Source organism: Cinclus cinclus, chromosome Z (assembly GCF_963662255.1).
Source record: "Cinclus cinclus chromosome Z, bCinCin1.1, whole genome shotgun sequence".
NCBI lineage: Eukaryota > Metazoa > Chordata > Aves > Passeriformes > Cinclidae > Cinclus > Cinclus cinclus.
Genome location: NC_085084.1, coordinates 75,895,657 through 75,916,508, shown reverse-complemented (window position 1 = coordinate 75,916,508; position 20,852 = coordinate 75,895,657). Strand labels below are relative to the sequence as shown.

Here is a 20,852-nt window from a genome sequence, read left to right as displayed (position 1 = left end):
AGGCTGCCTGGTAGCTCTCACTCCGTGTACATCCACACAGCTCTCTCCCACTGATCTGTAGCCTGGAAGTCCTTGTGAGCAGCTCTTAGGAAATGGGAGGCCAGAGGAGCCCTACATGCTTGCCCTGGGCTCTCCAGCTGGATGCTGAGCAAAGTCTTTTGTATGAATGGAGACATCGCAGTAATGACCCATGCTAATTATCAGCTGAAACAAAAACAGGAGCATAAAGGCCTTCTTGGATATCTGTGGGCACATGCACTGTATCCCCTAACCCCATCGGACTTCTGATAAAATTCGTCCTAAATCCAGGTATTCCAGTTGGAAAGCTTCCTGTCTTAAGGGTTGATTTTTCTCTCTCTCTAATTTTCAGCCTAAATGTGTTCACTGCATTTATTCTCTTTATTGTCATGCCAGCTTTATACTTTTGCTTCAGCAGTTTTGTCTCCTGTGATATATTTAGACAGCAATCCTATCCGCTCTCTGCCTACATTTGGCTAGGCTAAACAAGCCAGGCTCTTAAGTTTCTTCTTGTTTGATAGGTTTTCTGTTTCCCTCAGGCCTTTTCTGCACCTGCTCATTTGAGTTTATAATTTTTAAATGTGGGTGACCAGAATTTCTTCTGCATGATGCTTCTTTTATCAGTGCCTATACAATAACTCTGGTATTTCACTGCCTCGCCTAGACTGTGTTTACTTTTCTTACAGTATCATCATCTCTGTGTTCTTTAACAGTTTTAGTGGTTGTTTTTCATAATTTTATTACGAATATGCACAGTTATTAGCTAAATTAGGTTAGGTACATAAATACCTCTCCTTTCATGCCTGACAACATGAGGAGGAGCTGAAGTCATCACAGGATAAGTCTGTGCATGCTGGTGCTTTAAACTGGTGCCTTGTCCTCAGGGCCAAGCTTTTTCCATGACGGCTGGCAAGGACATTTGGCTACATTTGCTGATGTGTTGGCTGATGTAAATACGCTGGAGTGAGGGATCTGCTATTTCTCCCAGCAATAAGTGTGGGGCTGAGTTCCAGCCACAGCTCCCAGTCAGCCCTGTCTGTGTCCCTGTGATAAAGGTCTGTGTTGCTGCAGGGCTGGATGTGATGAAGGGCTCAGAGAAGGGCTCAGAAGAAGGGTGCAGAGCCCTGGGCTTGACCTCTAAGTACTTTTGGACATATCTGCAGCACAGCTACTCCACAGTTTTTCCAAAGCTAGTCTTCTGCTGCCCTGCTTCTTATCATTCATTTACAAGTAGAGAGTGTTTTTTCTCTTTCTGGCACTGTAGGGAAGCCTCCTCTACCTGATTGCTCCCAGTTTGAAGGGAAGAACTTTCCATAGTGCTGTCTCTTTCCCCAGCTTGCCTCTCCTCTCCAGCTGGGTGGAGCTGACTGTACTGAGCTGTCAGCTCCTGCTTTTCCAAACAACACTGAGCCCTCTGCCAGACTTTTCAGCTATAAATGGATCTCGACTTTTCCAACCCCCACCCTCAACACCAAGAGATGTTGTGGGATATCGGAGCTGGGCCAGGCTTCCTCTCAATTAGGAAAACATATGACCCAACTGCTTGCTTTTTTGTAGGTTCTCTGTGAGCATCGTGCCTGGCTTTGGGGGAGCTGTGTGTGCCCTGGTGAGGGCTGTGCTGCTAAATTCCTTGTGTGCACTGTGAGAGCAGCTGTTCTCAGACCTGAGTGTGAGGCTGGGCCAGGCATGCAGGTGCCATCACCAGCCCCACACATCACTCCACAAACACAGCACTGTCTGATCTGAGCAATGTGTCTCCAGGGAAGTCAGTGTTTTTGTTTTACTGGCTGCATCCCGCCTCCACATCCAAATCAGGCACTTTGTAAAAGAAACCTGGCTTTTGTACATAATGAGCAATCCTCTTTGCCTCCCTTAACTTTGGGGTTTATGGCAGGGGGTCCTGAGATCTTTTAAGCTTTACTGTATTCTGGCTCCTCTGAGAAGCAGGGGGCATCAGTATCTCCTTATTCACGGGGGAGCTGGGGCCTGAAGTATGCACACCAAGGTGACTCAGGGAGTCAGTAGCTGCCCTGGATTTGAAACTGAAGGCTTTTATGTCATCAAGTGTTAACCTCCATCAGCCCTGCGGGCATCCAGGCCATTCATTCCATGTAGAGTGCAGGTCTGTATTTAGAAAACTAATTTGTACTCTCATGTTGAAAAATTGCAGTCTGAAAGTCTCCTATTTACTGTGCTTTGTAGAAGCTGCTGGGCAAGGTTCCAGTCTGGTGACCTTTTGCTGGAAGCAGTGGGTTTGCATCCTTTTGTCTTAGACAGCAACACCTAGAGCAGCTGCTTTGGAAGCTTCCTTACCTCCTGGCAGTCATCCCTCAGAAGCCTTCAGGCTGTGGATAAAGAATCATAGAATAATATTCAGAAGGTGCAAGCCTGGTTCATGTCTGTGTAGTAGTCTCTCTGCAGTTCTGCTTCTGGTTCAGGTTTTGCTGTGGCAGCAGATGCTGTCTGACACATTTTCCTGCGCAGGATTCCTGGTATCCTGCATTTTCCTTAGTCAGTGGCTTGGTTGTGTTGCTTTTTGAATGGATCAGTGCATCTGTTTACAGGACAGTGTTCGATGGACAATGCGCAGGAATAATCTGTTCTTTTTTTTTTAATGTGAGCTGGAGGATGTAATGTCCCAAACCATGATATTGCATAGGGCTTATGGTTTATTAAAACCTCATTTCTGTCTTCCTTCTGGGATTGTGAGCAGCATTTTTACAAAACAGATGAGGGATAGATGAAGTGCTCCTTCACTCTTTTCTACTCCATCCCTGGGCTTTGAGCTCTGGGAAGATATGAAATGAAGATACTGTATGTAGTTATAGTATCTGATGCTCTTTCCTGTGGTAACCTCCTCTGCAGCTTCACCAGACATCAGAGCCTGCTGGTTTGCCAGCTCACCTTGGAGTGCTTCAGGTTAAATTTGGTTGTGAGGAGTTTTTCTGCTTGTAGTGTCCCTACCAGATGTATAGGGAGGCTGGCTAACCCCGTTCCTTTTTGCCTTTTGTAATCTGCCTTTCACTGAATACTTAATTCCCAGATCTTCACCATACTCTGGACTCATAGCAGGGTGTTTTCTGAGGCTTGCTGGCTCTAGGTCTCTGTTCTTCTCATTCTGGAACATGAAGCCTGATTGAGGTTTTGCTACTAATACCTGCTGCTCACTTGAAGCCCACAGTTTTTCTGCCTCCTCTTCTCATTCTTGTGTGTGTTTGCTGGATTGGAAATTATGGTTTCCACAATTCACATCTCTTGTGCCTGGGGTGAGTGTTTGGTGAGCATATTTATAGTCCTTAAGCATTGATGTGGACTCTGCACTTCCACCTGAGTCCTCAGTGGAGCCATGGATGATCATGTATCTCAGCCAGCCAACACTGCAGGTTCTTTCAGGGATCCTTGGCAGAATGATGATGGCGCTGAATCATATTTTCAATTAAAGCTTTTTTTCCTTAACAGGTTCCTGGCAGCCAGGAAACATAGAATGGTTTGGGTTGGAAGTGACCTAAAAGATTTTTTAGCATTCCTGATCACTGTGCTTGGAGCACTCCTTTTCCAATGCTGAGCTTTGCAAAGGTCTGGTACCTGCAGTGCCTGGTCCCACAGGGGTCCCTGTGCAACACATCTAGCTATGGTTTGGAAGATATAGTGAAGACTATAATTTTCTAGTGATTAGAAAATTAAATTAGGTTAGGATTTGTCAGGGTGGTTAGTCTGAAAACTTCTTGAGGAATTACAGGACCATCTTGCAGAGCTATTAGCATGAGAAAACAGCAAATGGGAGATCATGCTGATAAATGCCACATGTAATGGTGATCTGTAAACAGTTTCTCACTGCCCACAACAAGCTGTTTTGAGTCACTGTGGATTTTTATCTGAGCAAGCACATCAGCTATATGTTCGGCTGTAGCCAAAAAAACACTGGAAACAAAATTTGCTGATATGTATTCTTGTATACTAGATATACATGTTGTGCCTCCATGTTGAGTATCACATACCAGCTGATCACCCACTTTCAGAAAGAGTGATGTAGACCTGGAAATTATAAAGAAAAGTGGAATGGGAATGATTAAGGGACTGGGATAGCTTCTGTTGGAAGAGAGATTAAACAAGCAAAAGTAGATGATACTGAGAAAGAGCAAATGTCTGTAACACAGTGTTCAGTAGGGAGAAGTTGAGTAAAGATTGACCTTAATAAACTTTGCTATTTCTCACAGTGTAGAGGAAGCGCATCCAGCAAAATAATTTATTACACAGGAGGCTGAGGAAGTCCTTTTTCAACACAGTTGATTTGTAGAACATGTTGCTACGAGATGACATGGAGACTGAAAATACACACAGATTCCAAAAGGAACCAGACACCTCAATGGCAGAGATACTTTTCAGTGTCTGTGAAACGTGATGGTCAGTGTGTGACCTCCAGCTCTAGGAGTTGCTCATCGTTGCAGGCTGGAAGAATGCGTCCTTAGGGCAGATCACTCTGATTGCACTCAATGAAATCGCTCTATGATTTTTATGTGCCAGTGCCATATAGTCAGGGATAGGGCACTAGACCAGAAGAATTCATGGTGTAACCCACAGAGGTGGTTCTGTTGATATTAGAGTGTGCTGGGACAGTGGGTGAAAATTAACTGATTGGGTTTTGAGCACTTCTTCTCTCACCACTCTCCTGCTGGAGTCATGCACAACTCACCACAGATTTTCATGTCGCTTTTATTAGCAAATCTGGATGGACTGTCAGGAGAAGGGGACTGATGCAGGCATGGCCCATTAGCTGCCTCAGTGTGCCAGGCACTGCTGTGGTTTTTGCAGGGTGTGCCAGCCTAGTGAGCACTGCCCTGCCAGGTAGGTGGCATGCTTGGCATTAGCTGTCCAGTCCTATCCTTTTTGTCTCTTGGCATATGACTAAGATATGGTTTATGTCCTGATGAAACAAAGTTTGGCTTTTTAGAGCTTCTTGTTCACAGAGCTGTGGGTGGTGGTGTTATCCATTCAAATGTCTTGTCCGACGGAAAGGGGAAAGAACAGGCTATTGCAAATTCTATTGTGAATTCCTTTATCCTTTCCAAGTCTTATGTTGCAATTTCCTTCCCAGTCTAAATAGCAAAATGTCTCTGTTCACAGAGAACTGTGAAATTTTGGAACTGCAAAGCCTTGAAAAATATATTTGCTGGTAATGAAGTACTCTCTTTAGAAGCATTAACAGAAGCCACTGTTACTTGCTGCTCATCCTGTTGAAAACGTACCAAATCAGTGTTTCTAGTGTTTTGGTGGTTTCTGCTGTTTTTTTGGGTTTTTTTTTTTTTTTTTTTTTTTTTTTTTTTTGTATTTGTTTTTGTTTTGTTGTTGTTGTTTTGTTTTGTTTTGTTTTGTTTACGGGGGGTGTTGGCAGTGTTTGGTTGGTTGGTTGGTTTTGGTTTTGGTTTTGTTTGGTGGAAGCTGGATGAAGCTGTAGCAAAAGCAAAAAGCAGTAATGGACATTATTTTATGTCTTCCATTCAGTTTACTGCAATGGGATTCTTCACTGGTTAAGCCTGATGATTGTATCACAGTGAGATTTTGGGAGCACTGGATTCAAAATCCAGTCATAATTTTGCTTCTGCCTTGTTCCTTGAGTTCACAAACATTATAATGTTTGTACCTCTTGCAGTGGGATGGATAAAGAGTTTTAAAGCCAGTTCGCTGCTCCCTACAGAGAAGAAAAAAAGTCTCCTGGCAGCCTTAAGCTGTTTTTAAACGAGACAAATGCCCATGGTGCCTGTCTGCCAGAGCCCCCAGCCCCTACCCCCAGTCCCTTTTTAGCACTCTTCCCCATGCAGCTATATCTGGCTCCAGTTCTTTGTTCGGGGAACGTGACCTCATCGTTGTTTTGGTATTTCCAATGATTCAGCCTGGTCCGGGGCAGGGAGGAGTCATTCCTGGTGCAGGCTTGACAGGGTGTTTGTGCGTTGCTGGAATTCCAGAGCAGTGCAGCCTCAGCCCTTCCGCTGCTTTGACAGCTCGGCTGAGGCTGGGTTGGTGCACAGCATTCCTCCCTGGCAAATGGCCTGGGCACAGCTGGCAGAGACATTGATGCTCCTGCTTTTGGGGGTAATGGGGATCCCTGTCTTTGCAGGGTGCCTGCTGTGGTGAGGGTGAAGGAAGCTGCGAGCAGTAGCTTGTGTGTCGAGAGAAGCCACAAGGAATCTCGGCCGTATGGGTGGGAAGAGAGTCCCACAGAACGCTTATTTCTGCTTGCAGACTGCCAGCATCCCATGAGGAAGTTAACTTTGCAACATCCACAGCAGCTTGGTAAGTGTTATGGTCCTTGTTTTTCAGAGGGGGAAACTGAGGCACCGAGAAGGGAAGTGGTCTTGAGATTTTACACCACTGATCTGGATGTCCCCTGCATCTTTACAAACCATAGGTGCTCCAGAAGTACAGGAACTCCTTTTTCTTCATTGCCAGTTTCACTCAGAGGTCACTGGTGTGAGCTATATGCCTGCCTGGCACAGGGCTTACAAGCAGTGCCTCTGTGCTATAAAATTTCCTGAAACAGCTCCTTCCCAACCTCTCCCTAAAATCTCCCAAAGCTTGTTTAGTGGGTTGAACCTGTAAACCTCTCCTCTGCTGCTGATTCTAGTTGAAGGCACAGTGGAGGAAAAGACCCTGAACCCTTTGACACCTTGCTTCTTAACCGTGAGATGAGCTCATTTGGTGCTAGTAATGCCAAGGTTGTGGGTTTGGCCCCTGAATGGGACATTCACTTAAGGGTTGGACTTGATGGTCCTTGTGGGTCCCTTCCAGTTCAGAATAGTCAGTGATGCCAGCCTAGTCCCTATCCCTCATGTTCTGTATTTGCTGTAAATCCAACTGCAGTACAGCTTGCAAATTACCCTGAGACAGCAGGGAAAGAAGAATCCTGACAGGAGATACCAAAGATTTTGAACTGAGGAGAGGGGTTAAGTCTCGAAGATGTGGAGACCAGGAGCCTGGACAGCAGGAGTGGGTCCAAGCAGGTGAATGCAGCAATGCTCCAATCAGCCTTTCTCCGTGGTGTGGTGAGGCTGCTGTGGCACACTGCACCAGACATAGATGGGACTGGGGATGTCCCAGCTGGGGTACAGAATGGGAAGTTGGATCAGTATGCATTATTTGCTAGCATGTACTGCAGATGGAGCTCAGGATCTGATGGAGAATGTGGAATTGGGGGGGGGGGGGAGGGGGTGTCTCCCGTTAGTGGTCACTTCACCCCATGGCTTCCCCCGGCAGGCAGCTCCCCTCCCCATCCCGCACAGCCCTGCCACGCTCTCCCCGCTTTCCGCGCCTGCTGTAAATGGCTCTCTGTAACACGAGCTGCATTTCTGCCATAGCCCTCTCCTGTGCGCATCTGTATTTACACTGGGGCTTTCATTAGCAATCTGGCCCTCTCTCCTCTCTCCTGCCCACATGCTCCCTGAGTGAGACCCTGGCACCGCTGTGCCTGTCGGGGGGCAGGTGGCTGGCAGCAGGAGGAATTCCTGTCTGGAAGAAGTGCCTTGTCATCTTGCTTGTTGCCCGCCATCCCGCATCAACAGGGGAGCAGCCGGCGGAGACTCCCCGCAGCACGGCACACTGATCCCTGAGCCGGCACGGGGACAAGCTTCGTTTGCTCTGGATTATCGCTGGCTCTGCACCCTGTGTTCCCCTGTGGCTCTCATGCCAGTGCTGCTGCACTCGGCTTCCAGCTGCGGTGAGCCGAGCCCACGTCCTGGGGTGGTTGTATGTGGCAAGGTAGGAGTTGATCCCTTCTGTTTGTTCTGCTGAAAGTAATGTGACCAGTCCTGCCACTTTACAACATGTGTCAATTAGTTGGTTTTGCATTGTTCTGTAGCTCTGATAGACAGTCAGTATGCTTCTCTTCTCCCTCTCTCCTCTCTCCTCTCTCCTCTCTCCTCTCTCCTCTCTCCTCTCTCCTCTCTCCTCTCTCCTCTCTCCTCTCTCCTCTCTCCTCTCTCCTCTCTCCTCTCTCCTCTCTCCTCTCCCTTCTCCCTTCTTTCTCTCTTTTATCTCTCTTCTCTCTCTTCTCTCTCTTCTCTCTCTTCTCTCTCTTTTCTCTCTTTTTCTTACTTTGTCTGTTTTCATGTAGCATCCTGTGAATGTTCTTCAGGTCATGTCATCTGCTTCTCCAGGAGATGTGAGAGTAGAGAGCAGTCATGGGAGAAAAGGAGGAGAACTTGTCTGAAGACAAAAATCAAGGAAGTTCAGTAGGCTTGGAAGTGGCTTTAGAGAAGTTATTTTTAACCCAGAAAATCAGACAAGGGAAGAGCCTCTTTTCCTTGGATAGTTTCAAGAGGGTGGTTTGCTTTTGATTTTTTTTCCCCTTTAGTGCTTCAGGGCACACTGTTTTTATATGGAAAGGCCTGAGGCTGCTACTGTCCCTAGGGATAAAGGACAGTCAGTCTTGTTAGTCTGGTGCCTCCTTTCCAGTGAGCCTTGCTAACATTTAGTGCTTCACCTGCCCCCACCACTGCACACCTTTGCTGCTGCCACATTGGGAAAAGAGGTGATGACCAAGAAACCCAGTCTCTGCTGGATTTCCCTGCAGCAGCCAAAGAGAGACAAAATTGGAAGGGATCAGCATTTTTTGTGTTTAGGCACAACTGTTCCCTTTTTAGTCCACGGCAGCTGGGATGTGCACTCAGCCATCCATCTTCCCCAAGCCTAATGTACCTGGGCTTCCCTCCCATATGGATGAGAGCCTGTCTCCTCAGCAGGACAGACAGGGGTACCAGGCCTCCTGCAGGTTATGGCTCACTTCTCAGGACTACCCCAAACACAAAACCATGTTTTATGGCCCTGCTGTATCCCTGTGAGGAACATAAAGGGGTGCTCTAGCTTTCCCCAGCTTATCCTGCGGTGCTGCCAGTGGGTGTATAAATAGTGCCCACAGTGTACTATTTTGGTGACAAGCTCTTCCCAGGATTCATCCAAAGAGTTATGTGAGCAACTGTTAAAAATAACACCAAGCCCTGCCCAAATGCTGGCATCATTTCAGCCAAAGTGTTGGGAATCTTCCATAGACAGCAGCGTTGGACCCTTGGTGGGGGGCAGCAGGAGGGGTTCCAGGGCAGCTTCCCATATTTTCCTCCTCTTGCTGTCCTGCGGACTACACAGGGCTGTGACCCTCAGCTTCAGCAGATGTGCTGGTCACCAAGAAGGTGTGAGTCTTCCACTTCTAATTAGGTCAGTTGCCACTGGGCTTTCCCTGTGTGTTCTGAGTATTATTGCTGGGTTTAATGAGAGGAACAGAAAATTTAATCTATCTTTAATCTAGCCTGTTGCCAGGTTCCTGCTGGTGGCTAGAACTTGCTGCCTCATTAGAAAGTCTTGGGCTGTAGAATGGCATAATGGCATTCTGGTTCTGGGTTACATTTTTCCTGAGGACTGGTAGCTGGAGAATAGTTTATCTTTGGAAAGGATATTAAATCTGTGTGTTGCATTACGACTGTGGCTCTTGACTTTCTTGACATCCATATAAGTGAGAACATTATCCCAGATTCTGCCATTTTCATGATGTAGTTGGTATCTGTATCTGAGAGATGCACCACACAGCAGAGATATGTGTGAAGCTGGAGCTGTGGTTTTTTTCCCCTCAGGCTGGGTTTTGCTTGTTGTTGGTCAGGTTCTATGCTGGTTATGCAATTCAGCTACTATCATGCTGCAGCAGCATCAGGCTATGTGCTGGAAAGCAGGAGACCTCACTGGAAGGCAACAGACCTCACTTGGTCCTTGTGCTTGGTGTGTGAAGCCCAGAGCTCACAAAAAGGCTTCCTGGGGGTGGGGGTGGTGAGGGTGGGGGGGGGGGGAATGTTCATGCTCAAAGAAACCCTGCCTGAAGAAAGAGCTAATGACTCCTGCAGATGGATGATGTATCTCCACTCTGGCCTGGTCTCATATGGGATGTAGAAGCCTCTGTGGGAGTAGAGCACACATTGCTTAATTACACAGCTTAATACATGAAGCCTCACACACAGGAGAAGAGAAAGAGAAGAGATGTCCTCTGATTGCAAAGACAGGGGAGAAGTTGTTTGCTCTGAATTGATAGCAGCAGTATCATGGACAGAGATGCATCGACTTCAGATGCTGGAATTCAGGATGACAGCATTAATACCCCTTTATAGCTCCTTGCCCCATCCCCCCCCCCCCCCCTCCATTTGTATCCCCAGATACATCAGTTCCAGTTTCTGGCTTTGTAGAGGAATGGCTGGATGGTTACAGCTGGATTTGATGATCTTAGAGGTATTTTCCAACCCAAATGATTTTGTGGTTTTGTAGTCTTTGAGCACTTTCAGAAGGGCTGCATTTATTTTAAGCTGAAAGAGAAGGTTGCTGTGAAAGCAGCAGGCATACGAAAATTGCTAAAAAAGGTTACAAGTGCTGTTGGGCACTTATGTTTCACCTCCTCTGATACGGGATTACTAATTCTGGGAGATGTTCCCAGGGATGGAAAGCAGGTCCTGTTCAAACATCATGACCAAGCATTTTCCCTGGCTGTTGCATTGAGAACCCGTGAGAGAACACTCCAAGCAGAGATGCTTGGCTTCTGGCTTGGACTGTTGTATCTCCAGTGCTCCATCATTCTTGCCCTCTCGCCTTTTAGCTGGTCTTCTCTTTTCCAGGCTGTGTGTCGAGAGCCACAGGCTGGGTGCGTGCACAAGATAGAGTGCTTTAAGCATGTATTGAGGGCACAGGCTTCAGAATTGTCCGGACATGGAAGTACGTAATGGAGATGAAAAGCATGTTTCTGTTTCTCCAGGAACGTGCTCTGGGCAATCAGTCCTTCTTCAGGGGCTTCCTGCTCCTGAGTTACTCTGTTCCTTCCTGCTGCTGTCCCATGTCCAGCCAACAAAGAGCTCTCTGAGTCACCACGGTGGCTGCTTATTATTAGGGCTCAGACCAAGGCTCTGTGTATCATCCTGTATTACAGAGCTCCTGACAGCTCTTTTAGGGCTCTTTCCACCCTGGCATGCTCTTGTTCCTCTGACTGGAATGTGTCTGGAATGTGTGGGGACATCTTGTTTGTTGTCCTTAAGCACCTCTTCGCTGGATGTTTCTTGATAGTTTTCTAATCGTTCTTCAACCTAGAATAGCCTTCTAGACTATTCTCTGATCGTCTCTGCAGTGCCAGAGCCACACACCAGGGATTCCAGGAGTTCCTGAAGTGCCAAGATGTCTCCATGGGGAGCATGTAGAGTGGTCTGCCCCAGGTCTTTCATCTGGCTCACAAGAGGCTGAGCCCTATTTCAGTCTGCCCGACGAATCCAGGCTTGGTGTGTTTTTCATCTATCTCCTGTGACCTGCTTTGCCTTCATGGCCTGCCTCACCACTGCTGCCTGGGCTTTGCCTCTGCCAGCTTTTAATTTCTATTTTAAAGAACAGGACAGGATTTCCTCCCACACACAGATCCCCTTTATCCCTATAGCATTTCCTTCACCGGGGGTCTTTCTCCAACCTGAGCAAAATCATTGCCCACAGCCAAAAAATTTCCCATTTCTGGATCTGTGTGCCTGTCTGCGTATGGGATGGCTGCCTGTTGTTAGAATGTGACTTTTAGAGGAGGTAGACCTTGCTGAACTTGCACAGCAGCTGGGAGCTGCGAGTTAAGACTCTTTGTGTTAATTAAATGTACACCGATAAGCACATACAGCCACAAGGTTGCTTAATCATGGCCTGACCTGACATGGAGACCTTGAATACAGCTGACTGATGATCCATGACAGCTTGCCCTGGTTGATGGGAAGATGTTAATAATAACCAGAGAGAAATTTAGAAGGGTTCTCAGCTGTGACCAAGGATCGTCTCCAACATGACTGAATTCTTGAGGAAAAGGTCTTTTCACTGTGGGAGATGAAAGGAGATGAATCCACTGTCTGAAAGCTCACACAAAACATATTCTGCTTAGGGAAAACATACATCTGGAGTATGTTTTTAACAGCCAGGTGGATTAGCAGCCAGATCAGCTGGCACAGGATGCTTTTCTACTCTCAGCTGCACCTGTGAGTTTGCTGTGTTCTTCCAGGAGTGTGTTTGTGTTTCTCCAGGTATTCTGCCTCACAGAATAAATTGCTCTTAGCTTTTAATCCTGCATTAGAGGCTTCCCAGTTCTCTGAGTCAAACAGAAGTCAGACAGCAATAAAACCTCCAAAAGCCATGTAATAATCACGTCCCCCTAAGCAGGCACAGTGGACTTGGGCTGTGTGATTTCTTGGGTTTCTTTATTTAATCTCTGGAATCTCCCACTGATCAGGACATTTCCTGCTGCATCCTTCATTTTAGCAATTCAGTCCCTTCCTTCTATTGGTATTTCCTGATGTCATGCATTGACCAAGATTATAACATGGGCATTTGTTTTGCAGTAAAGTTGAAAAAATATATTGTTTCCAATTTTTAACAGTAAGGGCTTGTGAAGATTAACAGGGGTGCATGCCTCTAAATTTAAGGCAAAGAGCTTCTGAGATATACAAGACCATGGAATATTTTAAGCAAACCAATTTACCTCCTTACTGTTATGCATTTTTGGTGCAATAGTGAGTGATTAGTTTTATCTGTTATTCCTGATGTCAGCTCCCCTGTGTGGCCCTCGGGGATCCTCTTCTTGTTGAGGATGTGAAGAGCAGCTTGCCCCCTTGCTCTTGGCAGCAGCCTTTTGTACATTTTGGAACTGCTTTAATGTACCCCCTGGTTTTCCCCTGAGAACTAACACACTTGCTTTGCAGTTTACGCCTTTCTGTGCTTTTTTCCGTGTTGTCTTCAAGCTCTCAGCAGTTTGTCCATTTAGAGTATGTCCATAAGCTGTGTTCCAGTGTGGGCAGAGGGGAAGGATGACTCCAAGTCTTGCACATTCAAGACATGTCTATTCATACAGCCCTACATATTGCTTGCCTGCTTCAAAGTAAAATGCCACTATTGCTCAAGCTGTGCCTGTGATCTGCAGTTACCACAGGTCCCTGCTGAATGAGCAGGTCATGCCCAGTGATTAAGGGTGGGGATGTGCAGTCCGTGCTGTGTGAGGTGTTATGGTAATGGCTATAATTTATGTCAATTTGTTGTTTGTGTATTGTCCTTACCCATTCACCTAACAGTACTGTAGACAGCACAGGTGAAGAATAAGAGGCAGCTGCTCCATCTGGGAGCCAGCAAGTTAATGTACAAGTGGTGGACAGGGTCTTGAGAAGTTTTCAGTGGTCCTGTTCCCTCTCCCCTTTGCAGCTTTTCTGGGTGTCTGCTGGGATGTGGGTTCTCAGGAGCCCAGGCAGTCTCTTGTGTAGCACTGGAGCCCTATGCCTGCCAATATTGTGCTTATCTGTTGCTGCTGGTAGGTGGGGATGGGGTGAATCTTCAAGTGTCTTTTAGTCACAGAGTGCTTTGCAACTGCCAAGACACTCCTCTATTTGCTACTAAAGCATAGCCAGCTGGGGCAGGTAACAGTGCAGAGCAGCACTGTGTGTCCAGTTTGGGTATTAACTGGAGAAACTTAGTGGGAAAATCAGTATAAACAACCTGACATCATATGTCTCTAATAAATCAGCAAGTGGTTATGTACTCCCTGGGCTTCATTTGCAGAGTGGAGTGGGAATGTTTGAGAACTGGAAGCTCTGTTGGGAATTTTCTGTTCTTTGTGGGGAGTTCACAGGTCTCTCTGTTTGACTTTTGCTGGGGATGGCGGGGAAGGACTTTGGCACATGCAGAGTGATGTTAATGCAGGTTTTCTGTGTGAATCATAGGGTTGTTGAATGGTTTGGACTGGAAGGGACCTTACAACGATCATTTAGTTCCAACCTCCCTGCCCTGGGCAGGGAAATCCAGAACAGTTTTATTACTTACTGTTGCCTTGGAAAACTGAAATGTTTATGATTCAGTCTTTGAGCAAGAGGACAGGAGGGTTTTTTCCATTCTTGGATGTGGCCTCTTATGCATCCAACAGTGATGTTTTTCTTCTGCACTGCTTGCCCTTTCCATGCTTCATCCTTTCCACTGCAATTCCTGTGAGCTGAGCCTCGTGTGCAGTGCAGTCGCCCTCACTTTGAGTCAGCCCAGCCATGCCCCTAGAGTGGGAAGAGAATGTCATTTTGCTGCACATCATAGGAGCCATAAGCAGTCACCATCCTCGAGCAGTGTGTGCTGTGTACACAGTGAACCATTTCAGGGCTGCGGATTCAGCCCTGCAGCTTTTCATCTGCTTAGTTGGAAGTACATAATTTTTATTTGAGGTCAGAATGCAGCAGTGCTGTGGGTGCCAAGTTCACCAGCCCCAGTGTATTATGTTATGTGGCAATTTAATGCTTTCCTCATGGCAGTGGGGAATTATTAAGTTATTGTGAAACTACTTATTTAGGTAAATGGCTCTGTAAGGGCAGCATTGATCCTGTTTTGAAAACTAATTTTAATAGGAGTGAAGCCAATAACACCTTAATATCCTCTGTTACCATGGCTGCTCAAACTGATTGTTTGCCAGATTAAAAGGCTTTTTTTTTTTTAATAATACCCTTTCTGCTTCTTTTGCCAAGGCTTTGACTGGTGAGAGTTTATATTCCCAGTCGGTGTAGCATCAATATCTGAGTGAGTGCTTGAAGAAACAACTTTGCTCTTAGAGCTGAGCTCCTACCTGAAACACCCTGAAACAGTCTAGATCAGTTATGTACAGGCTTTGCTTTAATTCAGGATTTTCTGTGCAGCTTTATGAGCCTGGTTTATCAGATGGAAGCAGAGCCTTCAGACATGATTCAGGAGCTGCTCTGCTGCTTGTGTTCCAATTTCCCTCTGCCTAGAAGCATTCAAGCTCTTGCTGGGGCAGTACTAAGTGTTAGGAGTAGAAGATGGGCACTGAGAGTTGGCTTGTAGGGTCATTTCTGCCTTTCACACAGAATTCCAAGTGATTCACATCTCCCTGTTACCCCAGCCTCCTTTGGGTACACGCACACTGGAATCCTGGGGCTGGAAGGGACTGGAGACTGACAGCTGGTGGTGGGCAGGGTTTGGTTTTACTATAGATGCCTCAGTAGTGTGGAGGTATGTGGAACTGTGCCCAGCCCTGTGCAGAGCCATGTCAGCGCTAGCACTATCTGGGAGTTGTGACTTTTTATGGAGCTTGTGAGGGCCTCTGTTCCTGATCAGTGAAGCATCAATTGCCTGCACTAGGAAGGATTTGACCTCAGTACTGGAAGCTGGGAATTCAGATGGTGATTGGGATGGAGGAACCTCCTTGCCTAGTATGATTTTTCAAGAAATGGCTGCAGGTGTTCAGGAAAGAGGGGGAGCAGGACATACAAGTATCCTATCCTGTCTATTTGTTAGTTTGTCATTTGCTAGTATTTTGTTTGTTTAATAACCTGAAATGAATCTCTCAAGTGCTTGTCCTGCCTTCCTTTAATTCGTGTGTAATTCTTCCATTTATAGTACCCTTTGAGAGGTAAGAGGCAGTAAGCAGACTAGAGGAAGATAACAGGAATGTTGAAAGAGGAACTACTGCTCTGAAGGGAAGTTGTTAGTGGAGATCAGCCTCAAAATGGAAGTTGTTCAATATATGAAATAATGCTCAGTGCAGTGAAAGGTAAGACTTCAGTAGTGATGATTTCCTAAAGACATACAGCTAAGGAAGCATCATCAGAGGCTGTTCAGTGTTATTCAGCAGGAAAAACTGGGATTATTCCTTAAGGAATAGAACAAATGGGAACTAAATAGTTCAAAATTGAAAGGTTGTGTGCCTGAGAAATGAGCAAAAAATTCAGCTCTGAGTCTGGAAGCTCACTGGGGGAAAGTGACAGTGGGGGGAAAACTCAGGCTCTCAGAGTGGTGCACAAGATAACTATGAGCATCTAATATGATGCAGCCGTAGAAAAGATATGTGTCATCCAATGTGACACACTGGAGAAAGCATCGCTAGCAGAGATGGAGAAATTTTAGCATATTAAGGCATGGGAGGCCTTGCTTGGAAGACTGAACGTTTCCAGTCACTCTCTGAAGGCTGTGTGCAAACTGGGTCGGGTCCAGAGAAGAAATACAGGTATGATCAAAGAAATGGAAAGCCTACCTAATGTGAAGTGATTAGAGAACTCAAATGGTATGACTTTAAACACAGGCTGGATAAATGCTGACGTTAAAGCTCATTTTTGGAACATGAGTGAATAGGGGTGAGCTGTGCATGGATAAAGATAAGCTGGGAATTCAGAGAATGTTCTGAAACATCAGAAGACAACCTGGGGAATAAATTAGAAGACAGTTAGCAAGCAACAAGAAATGTCCAACTTTTTTTAAAAAACAGGAGCAACTTTCTCCTTTGAAGAGAGGAGAACAGGAGCAACTTTCTCCTTTCTCCAATGAGGCATTTCTTCATTGGAGGTGTGGCTCCTGCCTTGGGTTGCTAGCCCTGAAGAAATCAGTACTGCTGCTGTGGGCAGTGGGCAGGGCTCCCTGGGACACAGGGTCATCATGGTGGGCTGGTGAATTTGGATTGTCTTTGACTGGCAAAACCTCACAGATTCCTGTGCCTCTGTCCCCTGTTCCCCTTAGAAAGCAGGCTCAGTGTGGATTGGCTAGCAACACCCCCCCAGGGAAATGTGAGGGCTAAGGGGAGACATTTTAACTGTGCTAACATGTTTTTATCATCCTGCTTGGATTTTTGACCCTTTGTTCAAAAGCTCCTGTATCTGTTCCCACTGAACAGAAAAGATGTCGAGCGTATGTCAGTATCGATCAGCCTGTATTGATCTCTGTGTGTCAGAGAGATGGTGTTTGACCTTGAAGGAATAGGGAATTATTTTAGTTTTCCTTTATTATAGTTTTTACAAGGTTTCATCATCTGCTTTTCTCTTGGCTCCTATTTTCTGGTTCCCTTTTGCTCCATTTGAGCAGACCCATGCTCTTAGTTCAACTCTGACCAACATCCCTTTCTCTGGCATTTCCCAAACAGCCTGGATGTTGTTGGTGCTGGGTAGGGTTGCCATGGGATTTAGATTTCTGACACAAACAATGGGTAAGCAGGGTGGAAAGACACTGAGCTGCTTTGGCCTTGCTCCCTGGGAAAGAGTGAAGAAGTCCCTGTGGCCATGCTACCAATGTAGCCAGAACGTGTATCCTAGGCATGTTCCTGCTGTTGCACCTGCAGATAACGAAGCACAGGTTTTCGTGCTGTGATGGAGAGCTTGCTGTTGCTTGTACCACCTACTGTTTGCTTGAGAGGCATGGACACACTGAAGGTAATGAGGGATTGGTCAAAATGCCACCTTTGAGGAGGAGGTGGCAGACAGCTCCCTTTGCTGGGGTACAGCTATGAGCTGGAGGCAGCAGCTGGGGCTGCCTGGCGGTTTTGATGGTGGTCAGGTTGTGCCCCACCCCTGATGGTGAGGAATTATTAAAGACCTGTCCTGGCATAGTGCTTGATGTCAGAGCTACAGCCCAAACTGCTGACTGGAATCTGGGGCTGAGCTGATGCCATTTCATGCATCACTGGAGCTGCTTTGCAGAAAATAGGTGGGAGGCTGGGTCAGCTGGTGGGTGATTTTACTGCCCAATTGCAGCAAAATGGAATGGGTTCTTCTTGTACGTGGGCGTGTGCTGACCTTAGCAGTCAGCTCCTGCATGGTATATGAAGGAAGAAGCCCAGTACCGAAATGGGTTGGGCTTTCTAACACCCAGTCATTCTATTTGTGACCTAGATGTAGTCAGCAAGAACTCCAGGTACATGTGAAGCTCATGTCCAGTGTGAGTGCAGCACCTGTGGCTCCCTCAAAATGGTAAGCTGTGCTGCAGCCCAGGACTGGGAGGAGGATGTGCTTCCTTACTGGAGTTCACAGTTGGGAGACTGTGTTGTGCATTCAGTTCTGACAATTCTGGAGCAAAGGGTAAGGAGGCGAGATGGTAAAAATCCTGCCCAACACTAGAGATGCTTGTGGATAGTGAGACTGACATTGCTTGATGAGGAATTTTCTCCTACCAAGCTACCTGCACTGCAGAGTGCTGGAGTCTGTGGGAAGCACCTATCCCTAACTGTCCAGGTGAAGCAAGATGGGAACCCCTGTTAGGGCAGGCATGTCTTAACACCTTCATCTGTCTCACCTTCCTTCTCCAAGGAATACAATCACCAGCCTGCAAAATCCCTGCTCCCTCCTTGTGTGACACTGTGGAGTCAGCCATGCTCCTCTTTTTGCACTGACTCATCTCTGTGATCAAATAGAAGTCATCTCCTAGAAGACAGTCTGCAAGAAAGAGCTTTGTTCTTCCTTATTAGCGCCTGAGATCTCCTGCTGCCTGCAAGCTTTGGGACAGGCCATCAGTTCTGAGAGCTGTTGCTGAGCGAGGCAGATTGGGGAGGGAGATGCAGCAAAGGGGTGTGTGCTGCGGAGGGTCGAGGCCAAGTGAGTTTGAGATCTGGGGAACATGCAGAGTGTATTTTGGGGAGGAGGATACAGACGTTTATGCTGGGAACAGACGCGTAAATAGGAGTGTTTCTTTGGGAACCCCTTGCCTGCTTCATTGGTCAGTCTGATTTTAAAGAAAATATCCCCCTGACTCCATCTGCTCTGGTATGTGTGTCTGCTACAGTAGGCAAGCGTTGCTGTCAGTGAATTGGTTAATGCCAGTGTCCTGTGGCAGAGGCACTGAAGGCAAGCACTCAGCCTGCCAGCATTTATACCTCCTGGCGTCAGCATTGGCAATGCTTGTGGAGGACTGGGGAGGGCACCGAAATAGTTTCCATTCTCCTCTCTGCTGTGGGAACGAGTCTCCTGGGTAACAAATGCTCCTTGTTCTGCACGGAGCTCTGCAGCTGAAACCCTCAGTCTCTTTCCTCGCTGTTGCTCCCTGACCATCCCAGCTGAAGGGGCTAGAGATGTCTGTTTGGGCCGGCCTTAATTAACACTGACAGTACAATAGGGCTGGCCATATGGGGGTCCTGGGGCTGCACGTTAATGGGAGCACAGTAAATAGTTTCATTTACAGCAGTTTGGTTGGAGCTGAGCCTGCCAGGACTGGCTTTCTGCTTGCTCTAATGGCCAGGCATGGAGGTAGGTCCCTCACTCCTGCATCCTCCCAGAGGTTTGTCCCTGCCCCTTGAACAGGACCAGCTGATGGAGTGGATCCAGAGCATCCCAGGAAAGGCAGACAGTGGGCTGGGAAGCATAAAGGGCTTCTGATAGGACAGGTACATTGACTTCTTGGGAAGGATCTGACCTGTGGAGCCTGCCCTCTGGGACTGGTGGAGGGATCATTCACTGTGGTTTGGAGGTGAGTAGCACAGCTGCATGTGGTGGTGGCTCCAGTGCACTGCAAACATGCTGCACAGCCTACAGCCCAAGGCCCCTTATTTTTTTCCCAGTGGAATGGTCTCTTTGCACTGGGGGTACTCCTGGACTCCTGCCTCTGAAGCCCTTGGTAGGAGCCACACCCCAGCCCCATGGTTTTCTGTCAGAAATCTGATTTTAATGTTACTTGAAGAGATATTTTAAAAGTTTCTAGTGTTATTGGATCTGAGAGAATTGGCAGTCACTTTCAGTAATAAGTCTAACATTTTTCTGTCATAGCTTCTATGTTGACCTCTCCAGAGGCAGAAGCTTCTGTGAAGTGTTATATTGTCTAGGCTGTTATATTTGTGTTACTTGTTTGCTGCTTTGGGTGCATCATGGCATAAAGTAAAAAGTACTGAGTCATGTGGCAGTTCTTATTTTCTTAGAATTTTGTGTCCATGTGACAATTTTACCCCTTCTCTGCCTTGCTCTGATCTGCTCACTTCCTACAGAACCTCAGTTTAGGAGATGGGGGGGGGGTCACAGGTTTTGCTTTTTCTGGTGTGGATTCTCCAATTTCTAAGCTGTGTTTGGCTCTACACAGGGCTATAGGCACGGGGTTGGATGGGAAAGGGCAGTAATGTGAGTGATCCCTCCAGGATGGATGCTGTTCCAGTGCTAGGAACATCTGCCCTGGTACAGCACAGGCCAGAGCACAGCTGAGTCTATGGGGTGTATGGTTATGCCCCAGCAGGTAGAAAAGCAAAAGTAGACACATTTGTCCCTTGCACAGCTGCTGTGCCCTGTCAGGAGCTGCACTGCTCTGCCTATGGAGCAAATTCCATCACCACTTCTCACCAGCTACCTCTGGTGAAAAGAGATAGGGAAAAATCCTTCCAAATAGCAAGAGAGCCTGAGCTTTGCAGGTGGTGACCCTCTGTTTCAGGTAGGAAGATCTGCTGTGGGTTGCTTTGCCAAGATGCTGGGCTCTAGCCCGGGTCTTGGGCAGCATTTTAATCACAAACTGCAGCTAGGAGTTGGGATCTTGATTTGAGGTCCCCTGTGAGAGCAGGGACTGCAGACATCCTGCCACTGACAGGTGGGTTCAGCACTGTGGGCAGTGGTGATGGTTGCATCTTGCTCTGGAGGTAGCTGCATTTCAGGGATGCTGTATAGTGTTGATGAAACTGTTTAGGGCAAGGCACTACAGAAATCTGAAGAAGCTTCAGGAAGCTTCTTGCAGTATTCCCATCCTCCTCCTCCTGCTATGCATTGCTTTGCAGACTGCCATTTTATCTCCAAGGGTTCTAGCTGCCATTGTCAACAATAAGAACACTTCAGTCCCCTTTGCTTTCCTTTACAAAGACAGAGTAAAGGGATCAGGCAACCTGCAAGCACACAACATTTGAAATCCAGTCTCATCACAGAATAGGATGCTGCAGCTCTATTTTATGGCACAGGCTTTGATCTTTTTATTTCTCCTCATGCTGCCTCCCTGATTTCCCGGTTCCTGTAAGAATCAGTCCTCCATCATCCCCTCCTTTTCTGCTCCCTCCCATCCCCTGCCTTGTCTGAGGTTCCACAGGGACTGAT

At 46.9% G+C, this 20,852-nt stretch overlaps 1 protein-coding gene across 1 annotated transcript in view; it reads left to right on the top strand.

Annotated features, from left to right (window-relative positions):
- The first annotated feature begins 6,138 nt into the window (after window positions 1–6,138).
- The window catches only part of RUSC2 (RUN and SH3 domain containing 2), a 50,299-nt gene continuing 35,585 nt past the window's right edge, over window positions 6,139–20,852 (top strand). The window contains exon 1 of the mRNA XM_062512670.1: window positions 6,139–6,309. The gene's annotated coding sequence lies outside the window, so the exon portion shown is untranslated. The remainder of the gene's footprint in view (window positions 6,310–20,852) is intronic.